A 17,849-nucleotide genomic window follows, 5' to 3' on the forward strand; every position below is an offset into this window, starting at 1 on the left:
TCCTAGAGCATTCTTTAAAAGAAAGACAGATATTTGAATTTATTTTATGCATATGAGTATTTTGCTGAATGGGTCTGTGAACCATGTGTATGCAGTATGTGTGGAGACCAGAAGAGGGCGTTGGAACCCCTAGAACTGGAGTCACAGGTGGTTGTGAGTCACTGTGGCTGCTGGGAAACAAACCGGGGTTCTCTACAAGAGCAGCACGTGCTCCTAACCACTGAGCCACCTCTTCAGCCCTAGGGAAGTCACAGCCTTCCCTAAGCCCTTAGGTGCTAGAGGTTGGGCCTAGATGAAGACAGGACACACACATTAGTAGGGACGTGAGTTAGGGAAGCCATTGTCCCCACCACATGAAGATGTCCAGATGAGAATGAAGAGAGAGAGAAGAGCCAGAAGCCAGCTAAGTCTGAAACTCTTCTGCTGGTGTTTCACCTGGCACCAGCCACGCCTGAAAGCCTTCGCAACTGGTGGCCTGCTGTGGCGTGCCGTGGCCTGCCGTGGCCTGCTGTGGGCTGCTGTGGCCAACTGCGTGTTTTATTCTGCTTCACTGGGACTAGGCTAAGACAAAACATCGAAGGAGATACATTTAACTTGCTGGAAACCCAAGCCAGTGAAGGGAGCACTTGAGTACTCCCTAGAGGTCCACCTGGGTGGTCAGGCAGGAACAGTGATTACTAAGAAGCTCCGAGCCAGGGCCTGAGAGATGGCTCAGTGGGTAGTGCTTGCTTTGCGAACTTGAGGACCTGAGTCCAATCCCCAGAACCCACATTAAAAGCCAGGTGTGAGACGAGGATGTGACTCAGCTGGTAGAGCATCAGCCTAGCACATGCAGTTCCCTGTGCTCAGTTCCCCAGCACCGTATAAACCATGGCACAATGCTATAATCCCAGAACTTGGGAGGTGGCGGGGGGGGGGGGGTGTCAGGAATTCAAGGTCATCCATGACCATGGAAAGTTTAAGGCCAGGCTGGGCTGCCTAAAGCTCTGTTCAAAAAAATGGAGTGAAGTGGAGTGGAGTGGAGTGGAGTGGAGTGGAGTGGAGTGGAGTGGAGTGGAGTGGAGTGGAGTGGAGTGGAGTGGAGGAGAGGTGAGGGGAAGGGAGGGGATGGGATGGGGAAGGGAGGCGTGGTGCAGGGTTGTAATCTCAGAGCTGGAGACATGAAGAGCAGGGAGATACCTGGGGCTCACTGAGCAGCCTGCCTAACAAATTCCAGGCCAGTGAGAGACTACTTCATACATAGATAGATAGATAGATAGATAGATAGATAGATAGATAGATAGATAGATAGATAGATAGGATGTCCTCTGGGCTATACACACACACACACTCACACACACACGCACACAGATACACTCACACAGACACACACACTCACACACTCACATGCACATTCACACACAACTCACACACTCACATGCACATTCACACACACATGCACACACAAGCACACAGATACACTCACACACATGCACACTCACACACATACACACACACACTCATACACACACACTCTCACACATGCACACTCACACACTCATACACATGCACACTCATATACACACATACACCCACACACACACAACCACACACACAGACATGCACACATACACATACACTCACACACACGCACATTCTCACACACTCACAATGCACACTCACTCACACACATGCACACTCACACACACAGACATACACACACGCACCCGGCTTGATTCTTTCTTGCTCAGGATGCCATGAAATAGATGGACCACAGCAAACCTCCACCACATCCCTTTGCCTAGACCCTCTTCCCGGGAGGGGATACTCCCAGCCCTCCCAAGAGTAGGCAGCTTCAGGAACAACCGGCCCCTCCTAGGCCGCAATTCCCGGCTCTACCCACTATTGAAACCTGAGGTCTCCAGTTTCCTTCCTTGCTTCCTAGAATATTCCAGAAAAGACCCGTCACCCCCGGGGGCACACCCAAGTCACCAAGGTGACTGTTTACCCTTGCCCTTAGAAACCATCTCCAGTGGTGGCACAGCTGCTACACACAGCCACCCTCTGCCCACAGCCCAGCCACACAGGCAAAGGCGCTTCCTGCTGGTGTTGGCATCTACCAGGCCGGGTTTCCGACCTTTCCAGCCACTTCTGTCTACCCTGATCCCCATGGCTGTGCTTCTTACCTGTGGGCCTGGCTGGGAGCCAAGCGTAGCCACAGTCAAAACTCATTTCTCCAACCATCTCAGCCATGCATTGGCCAAGACACCAACAGACATCCAGACCTAGAACAAAGCCCTGGGCTCTGGGCTCAGAGAAACATGCAACCAAATCCTACCTTTTCTGGCAGCTGGGTGACCTCAGGTAAGTTGCTTCACCTCCCTAGGCCTCAATGTTCCGCAGATAGCATTAAGATACGTGCTTCTCTGCCCTGGGCTGTAGTTCTAAGGAGAGCGATGTTATGCCCAGACCTGATTACATCCCCCATGGCTAGAGGACTCACCCTGTCCTGAGGGGACCCCAAGACCCATTTCTGATACCCCACACCCCACTGGGTTGGAAGACCTTGCTTCACGCAGGACTACATCCCTCTCTGAGGAACAGCCACCTGCTTGAACAAGAGCAGGGGATTTGCCCTGTCACTACACTGGTAGAGCGAGCAGCCCTTGGCTAATTGCTCCCGTTCATTTGATGGGGCCCTGGGATGCCCAGTGTGGCTATGACTCTTAACATATTCTAAGTCCCTTGATACTGCTGGTGAATGTCCTCGTGGCCACTGTTCTCCCATGTGACCCATCCCCGCTCTCTTAGGGACAAGCTCCCTCCCCCTTAGCTGTACCTGCCACTGGAATTGGCCTCTGATTACACATGTGCTCATTTGCTGGGAATTGGGTCCAGTGGTCTATGGCATGTCACATTCCTACTCTAGGAGTCCTAAAATAAGACTATGTGACACAAACCTCAGACACAGGAGGACCAAGCGTGGAAACTGAGGCTAGGAAAATGAGCCTATGTCATGCTTTGGTGACAGGCTCCCCCCACCTTGAGATAACCCACACCAGAAAAGACTCCCAGACACAGGTTAGAATGTAGAGCTTTTGGGAAGATTTCATTCAGACAGTCCCGTGGACTCTGCGTGTTATTTGAGGGCCCAAAGAGTGGGTGGTCTTGCTCTGTTTACCACAGGAGGATGGATTTTAGTTCCCTTGTGCTATAATCCACCATGTGAAGATTCGGTGGAGGGCCGCATCCTAGGCCACCACCAGAAGCCTGAACTCCCGCTCCTTAGACACAGCCATTCTCAGCAACTTTGTCATAGTCCCATAAACAGACTGAGACTCAGGAAGTAACATGCCTGTCTTCTCCCAGCCCGGCCCTGGCCTGTTGCTGTCTAAGGTGCAGTCTGGAATCCCAGGGGAAGGCAGGGAGAGGCAGAGCCAAGGCTGGGCCCTAGAATCAAGACAAGAGCACCAAGAAGACACCAGTTGTGGCCTGTGCTCTCATACCATGCAGGAAAGGTTCTGTATGTGTCCCTCTCCCCCATCCTTCATGGCAAAGCTCTGTCCTCACCCCAAGGCTACTTCTGAACCTGCAGGCTCTGCCCTGCTTAGCGGAGCCCACCCTAGAGAATGGGTCCAGAATGAGGCCAGCAGGGACTGGAGTGGTATGTACCAGAGACACTGGTAACATCCTCTGCCCCAGAGGGGATCCAAGGCCAAGTTGAAGGCCTGGTCTGCTCAGATCTAGGATGGTGGTAAATCACTTGGTCTCTATCCTCAGAGCACGAGCAGAGATAGTGGGCCTTAAAAAGAGAATTGTCCTGTTCCAGATGTCCATGGAAGGGAGACAGCTCTGGCTGGCTGGGAAGGGGACAGAGGATCTATCCTCTCAATGCCCAACTGAAGGCTTCTCAGGACCCTCTTGGCACCATCGATTGTCCCCAATTCACACTCAGAGCTCTTCCCTGGTCCTGCCATGGCCTGAATCCCTACAACCAGCCCTGCTTCCTAGAAGACGGCTCCAGTCTGTCTTGCAGGTCCCTCTGGATCAGAATCTGAGATGCCTAAGCACCCCAAAGCACCTTTAACAAGTGCCTCAGGGCACTCCAGGGCTCCTTGAAGTTTGGAAACCACTGTGAAAAAGGGGCCTTCTTCCTGTTCTAATCCAGTGTCATCATTCATCATGGGGGGGGGGGTCAGAATTTACAAATGACTGTGCCTGTGATAGGACAAGAAGACAGGACAGAGTCATCAATCAAGGAAGACATCTCAGAGGAGGTGGTGTCTGGGTGGAGAGCTGAAGGAGTCATTTGGTGGCACTGCCTCCTTCTGTCTCAAAAGGACCTGGCTCTGAGGAGCCAGGATGAGTGGGAACAAGGACAGAAAGGCCCAGCCTCCTCTGTCGTGGAGGGAAGTGGCTGCTGAGACAGCCACATGTCAACAGACCTGTTCGTCCCAGAGTCGCCCTGGAAACCTGCGGTCAGCTGCAACTTTGCTTAAGGCTGAGCTCCAGCCCCCAGGAGCTCAAAATGGCTGAACAAACTTCAAGCTTCACCCGGGGGGCGTGGCCGGCGACAAGTTCAAGGCCAGAGAGTGTTTCTACAAGGTTAAACCACAACAGGAAGGCACACGAATAGTTTGTGGGGCTCCTGGCACAGCACAAGGTGCCAGCAAGCAACCCAGAGGCTTAGTCTAGCGTATGGCCGGGCAAGCTTGACACCTGCCCTGCCTCGGCCAGGAGCCGCCACACCTGAGGGGTCACCGTCTTGCTTCCTCTTCATCTCTGAGGAAAGCTGTGCTCTTGGTCTCTGTCCTCATTTTATCCTGTGGCTGTGACCTAAAGGAACATGGGAGAAGAAAGACCTTCTTTGGCTTAGCGTCCATTGTCCCAGAGAAGCCAAGGCAGGCACATGAAGCCCCATGGTCACAGTCAGGAGCAGGGGGACAAATGCAGCCATGCTGCCTGCTTACTACTATGGATGCTTGGCTAGCTTTCTTCACCACTCTTTTGTTTGTTTGTTTGTTTGTTTGTTTGTTTGTTTGTTTGTTTGTTTGTTTTTCGAGACAGGGTTTCTCTGTGTAGCCCTGGCTGTCCTGGAACTCACTCTGTAGACCAGGCTGGCCTCGAACTCAGAAATCCGCCTGCCTCTGCCTTCCAAGTGCTGGGATTAAAAGCGTGTGCCACCACGCCCAGCTTCTTTCTTCACTCTTAAACAGCCAAGGGTCCAGCCTGTGTCCTGGTGTTGCTCATATTCAGGGTGAGTTTTTCCTTCTCCATTAGCCATTAAGACAATCTTCTATATACATTCCCACAGGCCAGTCTAGATAATCCCTCAACTGGGGTGTGATATATACAATACCAAAGCCACTCTAAGCTCTGGAGGTGCTGACCTTGGCTCCCCAGTACTGGGGCACATCTCTAGGTTAACGAACCCTTGTGAGGCCTTCTGTGGATGAGGATACCCAGATACACAGACTGGGGGGAGGGGGAATTCTGGGTAATTTACTTCCCAGGGCCACTGCTGGCAAATTCCCATGATTCCCTAGTCTCTCAGGAAAAGCACAGCTTTGCCTCAGTGTTTACAGGCCAGCCTTGGTGACAAGGACCTGTGAGGCCACATTAGTCCCTGGAGGGGGAGGGGCCCAGCCAGGCCTACTGTGCCCCTGAGTCACACTCACCTTGCAGATCCAATCCAATTTGGCTGCCCTACGGTAGCTCTCCCACATTTTAGATGAGAGACCGCACTAGGCCACACAGCTCCTCAGAGATATCAAGACAGCAAAGCCCTAAGTGTTCACCGTCCGTCACCCAGCCCTCTGCCCATGTGACACTTCCCTGGCTCATCTCGGGTGTGGGCACTAAGGCTCTCGGAGGGAGCAGGTCTGGTCTAAGACCCACAGCCCCACAACAGCCCAGGGGCTGTCTCCAGCATCTATTCCACCCTAAGGTCTAGAAGGGGCAGCCACAGCCTGACCACCTCCACACCTCAGAAGTGCCTGGTGCCTGAACCTTGACCTCCAGGCCCAGGTTCCAGGCCAGCCCATCAGGGGCTGTGAGCTGTGACCCTGCAGAAAAGCTGCCCTGCCCCCATCTAAGTCCCCCAAGCAGGCAGGCCAGCCAGCCACAGACAGCCCCGCGCAGGCAGCCGCCCGCCTTGGCTATTTTTTCCTCCTCACTTTGCATCATCCTAGCTTCCAAAATAAACTTCCCCCAAACCGGTGGAGCTCCTTCTGAACTGGGAGCCCTCTGTGAGAGCCCCCTTCAGCCCCCGCCCCCACCTCGACCCAGGCAGAGCCACCAAACCCAGCCTGGCCCCCTCGGCTGCCTTGATTTAGAAGCAGCTGCTCCTGCCCCGACTGGTTTCTGACACCCCAGTGCCGGGGTGTCTGCATCAGTGGGGACGCCCAGCTGGGCATCTGTGGACAGGAGTCCTGGCTGCAGGCTGAGGATGCAGGCCCCACCTCCATCTGACCACACATGAATGCGCTCGCGTGTGCGCACACGCGCACCCACACACACACACACACACTCACACACACACACACACAGAGGCCTCCTCCAGGGTTTTCCTTGTGTTAGTGAGGTGAGGCTTCATCCTTCTCTTAGCTCCCATCCTGGTCCCTGATGTCCTGTCCAGCTCCATCATGTGACCCCCACCTCCTCATTTGTCCGCCACCATCCTCAGCCCCTCTCTATCCGCAGACCCATCCCACCACCTCACCAACAAACCTGGGGAGTGCTCTTCCCTCTGGGCTCTCAACTTTCTCCAAACTAACCTGCCCAATCCCTCAGTCTGAGACGCAAGTGCCACCTCTTCCAGGAAGTCCTCCTAACCAGCACAGGAAAACAAGTGGTCTAAGCCAGCCTACCTTCTAGCTCAAAAGCCAAGGGGAGCTCAGAGGTCACAAGGCAGCATGGGACAGGGCCATCATCCCACAGGCTCCTCTCTGGCCCCGGCTGGGATCCTACAGACACAGGACAAACGGCCATCACATCCAACAGGATGGTGATCCTTCACTCAGGGCCCAAGAGGGCCATCAGTCCCTCCTCCTGACGCAGAGGCCAAAGACATTGATTCACTGATGAATCAAAGAATTTCATTCAAGAATTAAAACTGTAGCTCAATGTTTGATCTTGCGAGCTATCAGCTGCTCAGACCAGACATTCAAAAGACCATTTATTTCCTCTGAGGACTTTTCAAAAGGGGAGATGAAAGCAGAGCCATTGGTCCCCAGGCATTTATCTATTCCTGTTTGAAAAGAGCCTAGGTTGGCAAGATGGCTCAGTGGGTAATGGTGTTTGCTGCCAGATCTGCTGGCCTGACCTTGATCCCCGCTGACCCATGTGGTAGAAGGAGAGAACTGACTCTGGTAAGTTGTCTGCTGACCTCCTCATTACACACACACACACACACACACAGAGGCACACACACACACAGGCACACATACACACACACACACAGGCACACACACAGGCACACACATACACACACAGGCACACACATACACACACAGGCACATGTACACTAAATAAATAAGTGAATGAATGGGTGAATAGTTAATCCCCGTCATCAAGAGGCTGAGGCAGGAATATTACACATTCATGTCTAAAAACAAAAAGGAAAAACCCAGCCAGCAAGACATCTCTCCCAGGAAAGGAGACAACAAGTGCAAAGGGCTAGAGGAGAGATGGCGGAGAGGATCGATGACTGACTGCCAGCCACACAGCCCTTAAGGAATGCGCTAGAGCCAGTCTCCAAGCTCACTAACCACAGGGCCTTTGCATGTGCTTCTACATATGAGGCTGCTACCAGAAACTGTCTCTATCACTACTTCCTTGTCTAGAAAGGTGGCTTTCAGCCATAAGCCAATCAGACTGCGCCGTACAGCCTGCTCAGGAATGACTGAGAAAGCTTAGTCCTCCATGGAACACCTTAGCAGCCCATTTTCTTTAAGAGACTAAGAAAAGCAAGGACTGGGGAGGTGACTCATTCAGCCAAGGTGCCTGTATTCATTTGTGAAGACCGCAGCTTCACCCCTAGCACCCACATAAAAGCAGCTCGCACCGGAACCCCAATGCTGAGAGGCTGGGAGAGGCGGCGCTCCATCCAGGTTCAAGGAGACTCTGTCTCAAATAGCAGAGTGGAGAGGGACTGGAGTCAGCTAAGAGCAACCGGGCACATCTATGGCAAGCTGCCGCTCACAACGTGAACTTGGCAGAGAGGCTCCTCTACAAGTTAGACTTTTCTTGAAGACTCCAGGCTGTGGCTCCCAAGGCTGTCCGTGTCCCTCTGGGTAGTCACTACGGGCTGGCTTTCCCTGACTTCTTTCCCTAAAGCAAATGTGAATCAAGTTCACATCGGCCACACGGGCCATGGGCATCCTACATGTTCTGCCATGTTTAAAAAAAAAGGTGAGTTTGACAGGTCACTTGTCCCCATGAATCATTTCTTCCTAGGTGAAGTCCCACCAAACACAGCTGTCCTAACAGCAACCTTAAGGACAACCATCCCATATACACAGGACATAGCCCTGGAGGAGTCTGTGCCCCACATGCCCCTCTACTGCCCCAAGGGGTTTTGCTCTGGGTCTCTCCAGCCATCTTCAGAGTCTCAGCAGCAGGCTTACCTGCTTCACACAGCCGCCTTCTAGAAGGCAAGAATGAGCCACCAGTTGACTCCCTGCCCCAGCAAGGGGATGGAGCCCACGGGGATTGGCATCCAGGATTTGATGCAGTCTGGTGGACAAAAGGAAGGCACCCCTCCTAGAGAGGTTCACACCTGGACTGTAGGCTAGGGCACTGCGTGAGGCCCCACATGTGACAGCTGAGGTGCATAGGGAGACCCCAGGCTATCGTGAACACCCTGACCTCCAAGAGCTTCTCAGCCTTGGCCCGTGGGAGGAGTGCCCAGCTTATCCTCTGCAGGGAGTAGGGACAGGTGCCCAGGAGAAATATCAAAAAAATATTGTTTATAGCCATGACCGTCACTTAGCCTGCAGGACCAAGGATCCTGTGACCCTGAGTTAGTTGGCTCGTTTTTCTCGCGTGGCAGGGCTACATAGCCATCTGAGAGGCAGCGCCCTGGTGTAAAATCCAGAAGGCAAATACGGAATGCCCTGGGTGGTGAGAGCCAATCAGAAATGTGACCACCCTTCCCAAACAGCAAAAGATATCATAATGCATGCATTGAATCTATGTAACAGAACAAAAACTTGAAATTCAAAAACACTTTCTCATGAGTTCATATTTCATTGGCCACAAAATTATCTACGAACTTTGAAAATCTGAGTTAGGGAGACAGCTACTTGGGAGTGTGCTTAGCTAGCACACACAGACCCCTGGGTCAGTCTCCAGCACCTCATGAACTGGGAATGATGGTACACATATGTAAAGGCAGGAGGATTAGAAGTTCAAGGTTATTCTTGGCTATACAGAGGCCAGCCTGGGCTACATGACACCCTGTCTCTAAATAAACATTAGTTGGTAAACCCAGCTCTATCTAAAAATCTGAAGAAGGTGATGCTGAAGCCATAAAATATTTAGAACACACACAGGGGACACAGAAGAAGGACATGCTAGCCAACATCACAGCAAGCATCTAGAGCAGGGACCCTCTGGTCAACTAGCAATTTGTAGCCATCGAGGGTATAAAACAGCCCTAGACAGGTGGAGGGAGGGACCCTGATCTTAACTAGGAAAAACTAAGATCCATAGCAAGCTCATGTGGTGTGCAGGAGGACCCAAGTTCAAAGCCAGACTAGGTTATAAAGTGAGATCATAGCGGGGGTGGGGGTGGGATATACATAGCCAGCAAATGTCAATGTCATTGTGTCTCTTGTCTGAGTCCTGATAAGACCGTCATCTGTTAAAAGGTGTTTTTGCAGCTACTTAGGGTGTCTGATAAGTGCGGCGGCCTATATTCCCATGAGCGTACAGGCTTCTGGAATGGTAGCACCTACCCATTCCTATAGTATGGCATAAATATCCTCACCACAGTTTCAAGGCATCACCATGCTCTTACTGAAGCAGAACTGCGAGAAGCCCAGCACAGACAGGTCTAAGCTGCCAGAGCTTGTTCCGGCAGCCGCTGGTTCTGAAGATGTACAAGAGAGACAGCAAGAGGTTTGGCAGGTATTATGAAATAACCACCCAAGGTTACCTTTAATATTTTTAATGATGTGTATGTGGGCCCCAGCCAAGGTTTTTAAAACTAGAGGAGAGGCTCAAGGATGCTCGGCAGTTAAGGACAAGCAACCTCTGCAGACTCTTCAGCGCTCACATAGGGTGGCTCAAACCACCTCTAACTCCAGTTCCAGAAGGATCTGGGCCTCTGGCCTCCACAGATGTTTACACTGATGTCTGCATACACATGGGGCGCGCGCACACACACACACAACCACAAAGAGGGGAGGGAGGAAGAGAGGGAGAGGGAGTTTAAAACAAAGTCAGTCTTTAAGAAATGACATAAAGCTTAGGTGAGGTAACCAGGTGTGTTACCTGGTTACAACACTTGGGAAACTGAGGCAGAAAGACCTCTGTGAGCTGGAGGCTAGCCTGGGCTACATGGTGAGCTCCAGGACAATCTAGGCTACAGCGGCAGACCTTGTCTCAAAATAAAAGTTAACAAAAACTAGAGTGATCAACTGATGGTGGTGGCGCACACCTTTAATCCCAGCACTCGGGAGACAAAGACAGGCGAATTTCTGAGTTCGAGGCCAGCCTGGTCTACAGAGTGAGTTCCAGGACAGCCAGGGCTGCACAGAGAAACTCTGTCTCAAAATAACAACAACAACAACAAGCATAATGAAGCCTTGATCACTCTTGTTTGGATGATTGCCATGTGTGTTTAATTTACAAATGTTCTTTTCTATTGCGTGTATTTAAATATCCTCATACTAAGAAATTTAGAGCCATAACCATCTCATGTATGCATAGGAGGGAAGTTTCCACTCTCAGGATTCTTGTCACGCACGCTGACTCCTCAACTTGTGGAACCTCACTTCCTCTATGGTGAGAGAGAAAAGGAAGAAAACCACATAGAGTACAGTCAAAGAGTGCGGTCCTCAGGGGTCCTACTCGAGATTCTTCCTGGTTATATGACCCTGTGCCAGCAGAGACATCATCTGGAGCCTGACTGGACATTGTTGGGGTACCACCTGCCAAGACATGGTTGGTGTTGGGCAACTCTCCCCAACTCTGAGCCTTGGTTTCCTGGTTAGTGGCCGGAAATTATTGTCAGTTTCTTCTGAAGGTTGAAGGTCGAGTTGGCCTAGCCTCTGCTCTGGGAACTGACATTTGAGGGAATAATGGTCCTGAGGGGCCTGTGAGGGATTGACGGACTAGGGATGGAGCTCTGTTGCAAACCTAGTATGTGCAGGTCTTGAGGATAGAGCCCTATTGTAGACCTAGTATATGCAAGGCCCAAGGTTTGACCTATCAGCTCAAGAAAAATAAGTAGTCCCTGTGTTAGGAATACAACACTTCTCCCCAAACAGAGAGTCCTAGGTTGACAAATGTCCCCCTTCTTTTTTTTTCAAGAGAAATAGAAGTTATAGGACCCTTGAAAAACTTCTCCATCTTGAGATGCTATCAGCAAATATGAGTGTTTAAAAGAAACTGAGCCAAACTCCCCTTGCAAACCAGGTGTGACCTATAGTGACCATGAAACAGGACAAGGAGATGGCATTGGGGAAGCTGTATTCACTGCCCCACCCCCCAAAGCCTGGCCCGGGGCTCCAAAGACTTCACCCAGGCAGCCTCACTGGACCCCAACACAGCACTTAGGACAGATAAGGAAACTGAGGCACACGCACTATACACAAGACCCCCTGAGGACTAGGGGCCAGGCCAAGACCAAATGCAAGTCTCCCCCAAGAACCTGCTGCTCAGGTTTTTAGCATCTCGAGGTTCAAGGGCGATTAGGGTACAAATTCGAGGCAGAGAGAAGAGCACTTGCCCAGGGCTGGACAGTGTGAATGAGGCTGACTGACCATGTCTTTCATCCCTGTCCTGGTTGGGGACCCAGGCTGGATAACTTTGAATGGTGCTGCTGTGCGGTCCACCCAGCTCCACCCTGGGCAGCGGAGCCACAGAAACAGAAACAGCCCCTCTCCTCCCACCTCCTTGGAATGCATGCACAGACACGAGAGTGTTCTTGTCCCAAGCTGAGGCCTTTACTTTCTCCACTTCAAAAATGCTTGAAATTAGGCTAAACCCCCAGGTGCCAGCCTACAGACGCTTGCTCCATTATCAGGTGCCTCTAGGACTGGGCTGGAGACGGATCCAAGCACGGGGTTTGGAGCCCTTCCCCAGGAGCTGGAGATAATGCCCACACAAGGCACGTGATTCTCTATGACTAAAACCTGGCTGACAGCTCAGCGGGCAAAGCGCCCACCTCAAAAGCAGGAGGGCCTGAGCTTGGACCTCCAGTGCCCACAGAGAAGCTGGACACGGTGTTTCGTGTCTGTCTGTAATCTCAGCACTGAGGAGGCAGAAGCAGGCAGAGTTCATTGTTAGCTCATATAGCCAAATCTATGAGCTCCTAGCTCATGAGAAACTCTGTCTCAAAAATAAGGTATAGAGTGACGAAGATACCTGACCTGTGATCTGCACACACATACTACATACACATACTACACACACACACACGACACACATACACACACACACATTACACACACACACACACACACACTACACACATACACACACACATTACACACACACACACACACACACACACACACACACACACACACCTGGTGCTGAAGGGTGGGCTCAGGGAAAAAGCATTAGTCTGGACCCTGAGTCGGTACTGAAAACAATAATAAAATTAAATTTAAACCTGGTTCTCTTCTTCAGTGAGTTTTAATAGTAAGGCTTAAAGGAAAGAAAGAAAGTCACTCTGAAAATGGACCACTCAGCTTGGTCTTGTGCTGAGTGCTCCTAGGTCTGTAACTTAGGAGACAAGAGCAAGTCCACTGACAACCTGGGCAACTCATACAAAAGGGCAGATTGGAGAGGAGGTGGAGTTGTTTAGTGCGTGTTGTTTTTCCAGACGACCCACGTTCCATCCCTAGCACCCATCCACATCAGATAGCTTATAACTAACTTTGTAACTCCAGCCCCAGGAAATCGAGCGCCGCTGGCCTCAACTGGCACCAGCACTCATGTGCCATACCCACCACACACATACACATAATTAAAAATAAAATCAAAAAACGTTTTAAAATGTATATATAAGGCCAGAGCTATTACTGTTTGTCCGGCTTGCACAAAGCCCTCGGGTCAATCTTATAAAAAATAAGTAAATAATGTTGGGAGGTGGTGTCTCGGGCCTTGAATCTCAAGACTTAGGAGGCAGAGGCAGGTGGATCTCTGTGAGTTCGAGGCCAACCTGGTCTACACAGTGAGTTCCAGGACAGCCAGGGCTGCATAGAGAAACCCTGTCTCAAAAGACAAAAAAAAAAAAAAAAAAAAAAAAAAGTACATACATTTAAATGGACCATGTGGCAATCAGAAAGTAAGGAAGAGTTTGTGTCCTGTTATATGTAGGGCACTCAAAGCTCTGAGCACAGAGAGGAACTACAGAGTCAACTAGCAACATCTCAGGCCTTGAGAACTAGAAACTTCCAGAAAAAGCCTACACCTATCCCACACACACGCCCCGGCCAGCCTTTCCTCTCTAGACTGAGATAGACTAACGCTCACATATGGACCAGGACGTCAAAGCTGTTCTGAACTCTGTCTGTCACACTTGCTGGCCATGAGATGTGACAAGCCAAGCTTTTCCCATGCATCCAAACAGAAATGGAAGTCATAGTTCCTGGACTGTTGGTCTGTCTTAAAGAGACCTAGAACAGGGCTTCATCCGCTATAGATATAACTAACAGCATCCATCTCCAGCTGCTGGACCTAGAATGAAAGTCAGTACAGGGCTGGGGCTGGGGCTGGGGCTGGGGCTGGGGCTGGGGCTGCAGCTTAGGGGTAGAACACTTTCCAGGTGTGTGCAGGGTCCTGGGTTTGATCTGCAACTCCGCCAAGCAAACAGATGCATAAGCCCTTGGCCGTGGCCCCTCTGATTGTGAGAACTCAGCCAGTCTCAGTCAGTAACGTTCTTGCTTTGCCAGTGTGAGGACCTGAGTTCATGCCCACAACTCTGGTCTGGTCTGGTCTGGTTTGGTTTGGTTTGGTTTGGTTTGGTTTGGTTTGGTTTGGTTTGGTTAAAAACCAAGCATATGACACACAACTGAAATCCCAGCGCTGGGAAGGCAGAGTCAGAGGGCTCCCTGGGGCTCATTAGCCTGGCAATCTAGTCTCGTTGACAAGCTTCCAGACAATAAATACCCTTGTCTCAAAAAATAAAATAGATGACATTCCTGAGGGAGCACACTCTAAGTCTTCCTCTGCTCTCCTCATGTGCACACACATGTGCACATATATGTACACACACATGTGCATATATATGTGCACGCACACACATACACAAAGAGCTATTGAGGCCTGGGGGCAGGGGTAGCTCAGTGGTAGAGCACTTGTCCAGAATGTGTGAGGCCCTGAGCTCCTTCCCCAGTACCACTGTTAAACAAACAAAAACTTCGTGGAGGCAAAGCCCTTGGGACAATGGCTGCCTGTGATACTGAAGAGCAAGTGGCCATTGAGCGTTTTAACTAGTTTGTGTTTATATCTTCACGGTTGAGCAGATCTTGAAAGTTAGGAGAGCACACTTCCTCAAAGAGATTTTCCCAGTCAGCTTTCCACTGACTCACGGGAGGCCCTCCCCTCCCTTATCACAGATCAGGGCGAGCCTCCCGGGCTTTGGCCCCTGCACCCTCCTCTCTTGGGGAAGCTCTTTCCAGCACATTAGCTTCACTTACCCCACTGCTCTGGGTGGGATGCTTAGCCCAACACCCAGGAAGAGGAGGAGGGGGTCAGGGAATGTCACTGGAAGTCTCCAGTAGGCTCAAACCCAAATCCCTGACTGCCCAGGGTCACCACTCTGTGTTGCTTCCCCCTTTGTAAAGTGGGGGAATTAGCTGTAGTCACTCTGGAATCTGTATTGCAGGGCTTCGATAGAAAACATAGGCAGAGACCGCAGAACAATACAAGTCTGCCTGGCTCTGTCCTGGTTTATGCCTGATCTCCCAGCAAACCTGATTGGGGTCCCCCTATCTCCAATTTTAAATGTTATGATGTGCAGGCCCACAAGACGGCTCATTGGCAAAGGCACTTGCTGCCAAGCCTGGCAACCTGAGTTTGATCCCGGAACAGAATGGTACACAGAGAGAACTGACTGTTACAAGCTGTCCTCTGACCTACAGGAGTGCACTGTGGCACACATGCGCACACGCACACACACACACACACACACACACACACACACACACACACACCAATAAATAAATAATGGGTAAGAGAGATGGCTCAGCCATTAAGATTGTACAATACTCTAGCAGAGAACCTAAGTTCAATTCCCAGCACCAAAAGTGGGCAGATTGCAACTGCCTATAATCTCAGTCCCAGGGAGGCAGGATGTCTCTTGTCCCTTTGGGTACCTACCTTATTTGGACATATCCATATAGAGGTATATAATTTTAAAATAAAACTGAAATAAATAAACATCAATATTTTTCAAGATTAGTTGTAGAACATCAGTAAGAGAAGCCCATATAACATAAATGTCTCGATTTGGAAAGGGGCTATAATAGGCACCCTAAACTAATAGCCTACTGTTGTTTAAATTATTTATTATCTTCACTATACTGGATCTACATGGTGGCTCAAAATAGCTTAGTAATTCTGTACCACGCTTAAACCTAAGAGTGGCCCTGCCCTGAACACCCCACAGTCTGGCCTTTCTCTAGCTCACTGACTCTAAACACAGAGAGAGAGAAGATCATGGGGCCAAAGAGATGTGGTCATCTGGAGCCTGTGTCCCCTCCCTGGGTCTCACTCTGGAGATCCAGGCCCCTACACTTCCTTGCCCAGGTGACTCTTGCTAACTTCTAGGATAGGTGCATCTCTCTTGCAGATCCAAGCTGATCAGACTGGAGTGGCTGCACACTGGTGTGTATGGCCCTAAGGCAGAGGACTGGCCAAGACTGCACAGCTTTCAAATGGGTGGAGGGCTTGGGTGGAGAGGGAACGGGAGACCAAGTTTGTCTATACAAGCTGAGATGTGTGCATGTGTGCACAAAATAATCTGTAAAGGGCAAGAAAGGCAGAAGTGGGAAAAGGTGAGAGTCAGGACCAGGCACCAGGGTCACTCTCTGTGCACTTCATTGCTGCACCATGCATATGCGGGACCCAGGCAGTGTGAGAAGCTCACACTCAGAGCAGTTCTGCATGTTATTATGAAAGCGTGTTTTTTTGAGAGCTGGCTAGGACATATTTTATTCCTCGTTTTGTTAGCTTGATTTATCACCTGCAAATATTTAGACATGTGGTACATGAACTCACATCTGCACTTTTGCCGGGGCTCCACGGATCCCTACCACCTTCTGCTCAGCCTCCATGCCAAACGCTTATCAAGTCTCTCCTGGGTTAACCCAGACAACTGGAGTCAAACGTGGCCATGGTGGGGGTGGGCAGCCAAACTCACATAGAGAAAACAGTTGGTTCTGGAAGGGCAGAGGCCAGGTCATTTTCTCTCCCCCTTGCTTTTAGTGAGATTGAGTAGGGTCTCTGGGCTTTCGTGTCCTGTTTAGACAGAGTTCCTCTAGCTCAGTGGGATGTAGCCTCAGGCAGGGCCAGAGTCTGGGCTCTATCAGTGACCTGGAGAGGGTGTGGCCCAGCCATGGCAAGTAACTATTAACACGGAATTGAGCTTCAGCACCAGCCAGGCATGGGTTTTTAAGCAATATCTCCACTCCATTCATTCACTCCACAAACGTGTCACCCACCCACTCTGTGCCAGACACCAAGCTAAGGGTTGAATCTGCCTGACGTGGGAGAAGTAATAAAAGAATCGAACAGAAACCCAAGCAGACAGCAAAGATTGGTTCCTGTGCTAAAAGGAAGCCTCCACAGCCTTCCAGTTCCTAAGCAGAAGGTCTACACAGAAAGGCAAGGGGTTCGCTCAAAACCTCGCTGCCTGGAGCGCGCCAGAACTCAGGGCGATCCAGAAGCGAGGTTTCGGATTCCCGGAGTCTCAGGCCACTGTCCCAAGCTGCCCGAAGTAGAGAGGCCCCTGTCCAGCTCCGGGAAGGCTGGAGGGAGGTGAGTGCTAGGGAGGGGCCGGACCACAGAACGCGGGGGCCTGAGGGCGGGGAGGGGTCCGGTGGGGACAGCCGGGCGGCACCCCAGCCTGGTGCGCCCTGAGCGCGAGCGACTGGGTGCGCGCGAGTAGCAGCCGCTCTCGCTCCGGTGGCTCCGCCGGGGTCGGCCGGGGATCCCGGCTCCCAGGCGCCGGCGGGGGGCCGCGGGGCGCGGCCAGGGCGGCGCTGCAGTGCCCGCAGCGGCGGGCTGGGGGAGCTGTGCCCGCTCGTCCCTAAGGCCCCGGGCGGGGACCCAGCAGCTGGGTCGCCGCGCCTCTAGCTCGGCCCAACTGGGCGGCGTGCGGCCAAGCGTGCCTGCAGCAGCGGGGCTGAGGCTCCGAGCGCGTCCGGGCGCCGGGCCGGGGAGGCCCCCCAGGAGAAGCCCAGTCCCGCGGGCTCAGGACCGCCCCCGTGGGGGGGGGGTTGTCCCACGCCGCTGGACCCGCCCAGGTAACCCCATCCTCGGCCCGCCCCCGGCCCGCCCCGCCGGCCGCCCGCCCGCCTCCGCCGCCACCGCCGCATCCCGGCTCTGGGGCGGCGCTGACAGTCGGGTCCGCCGGGCAGCGGGCGCAGCAGCGGGCGGCGCGGCCGGCTGCTCGGAGGCTGAGCCCCGCC

The sequence above is a fragment of the Mus musculus genome, chromosome 4, assembly GCF_000001635.26.
Source record: "Mus musculus strain C57BL/6J chromosome 4, GRCm38.p6 C57BL/6J".
NCBI classification, from domain to species: domain Eukaryota; kingdom Metazoa; phylum Chordata; class Mammalia; order Rodentia; family Muridae; genus Mus; species Mus musculus.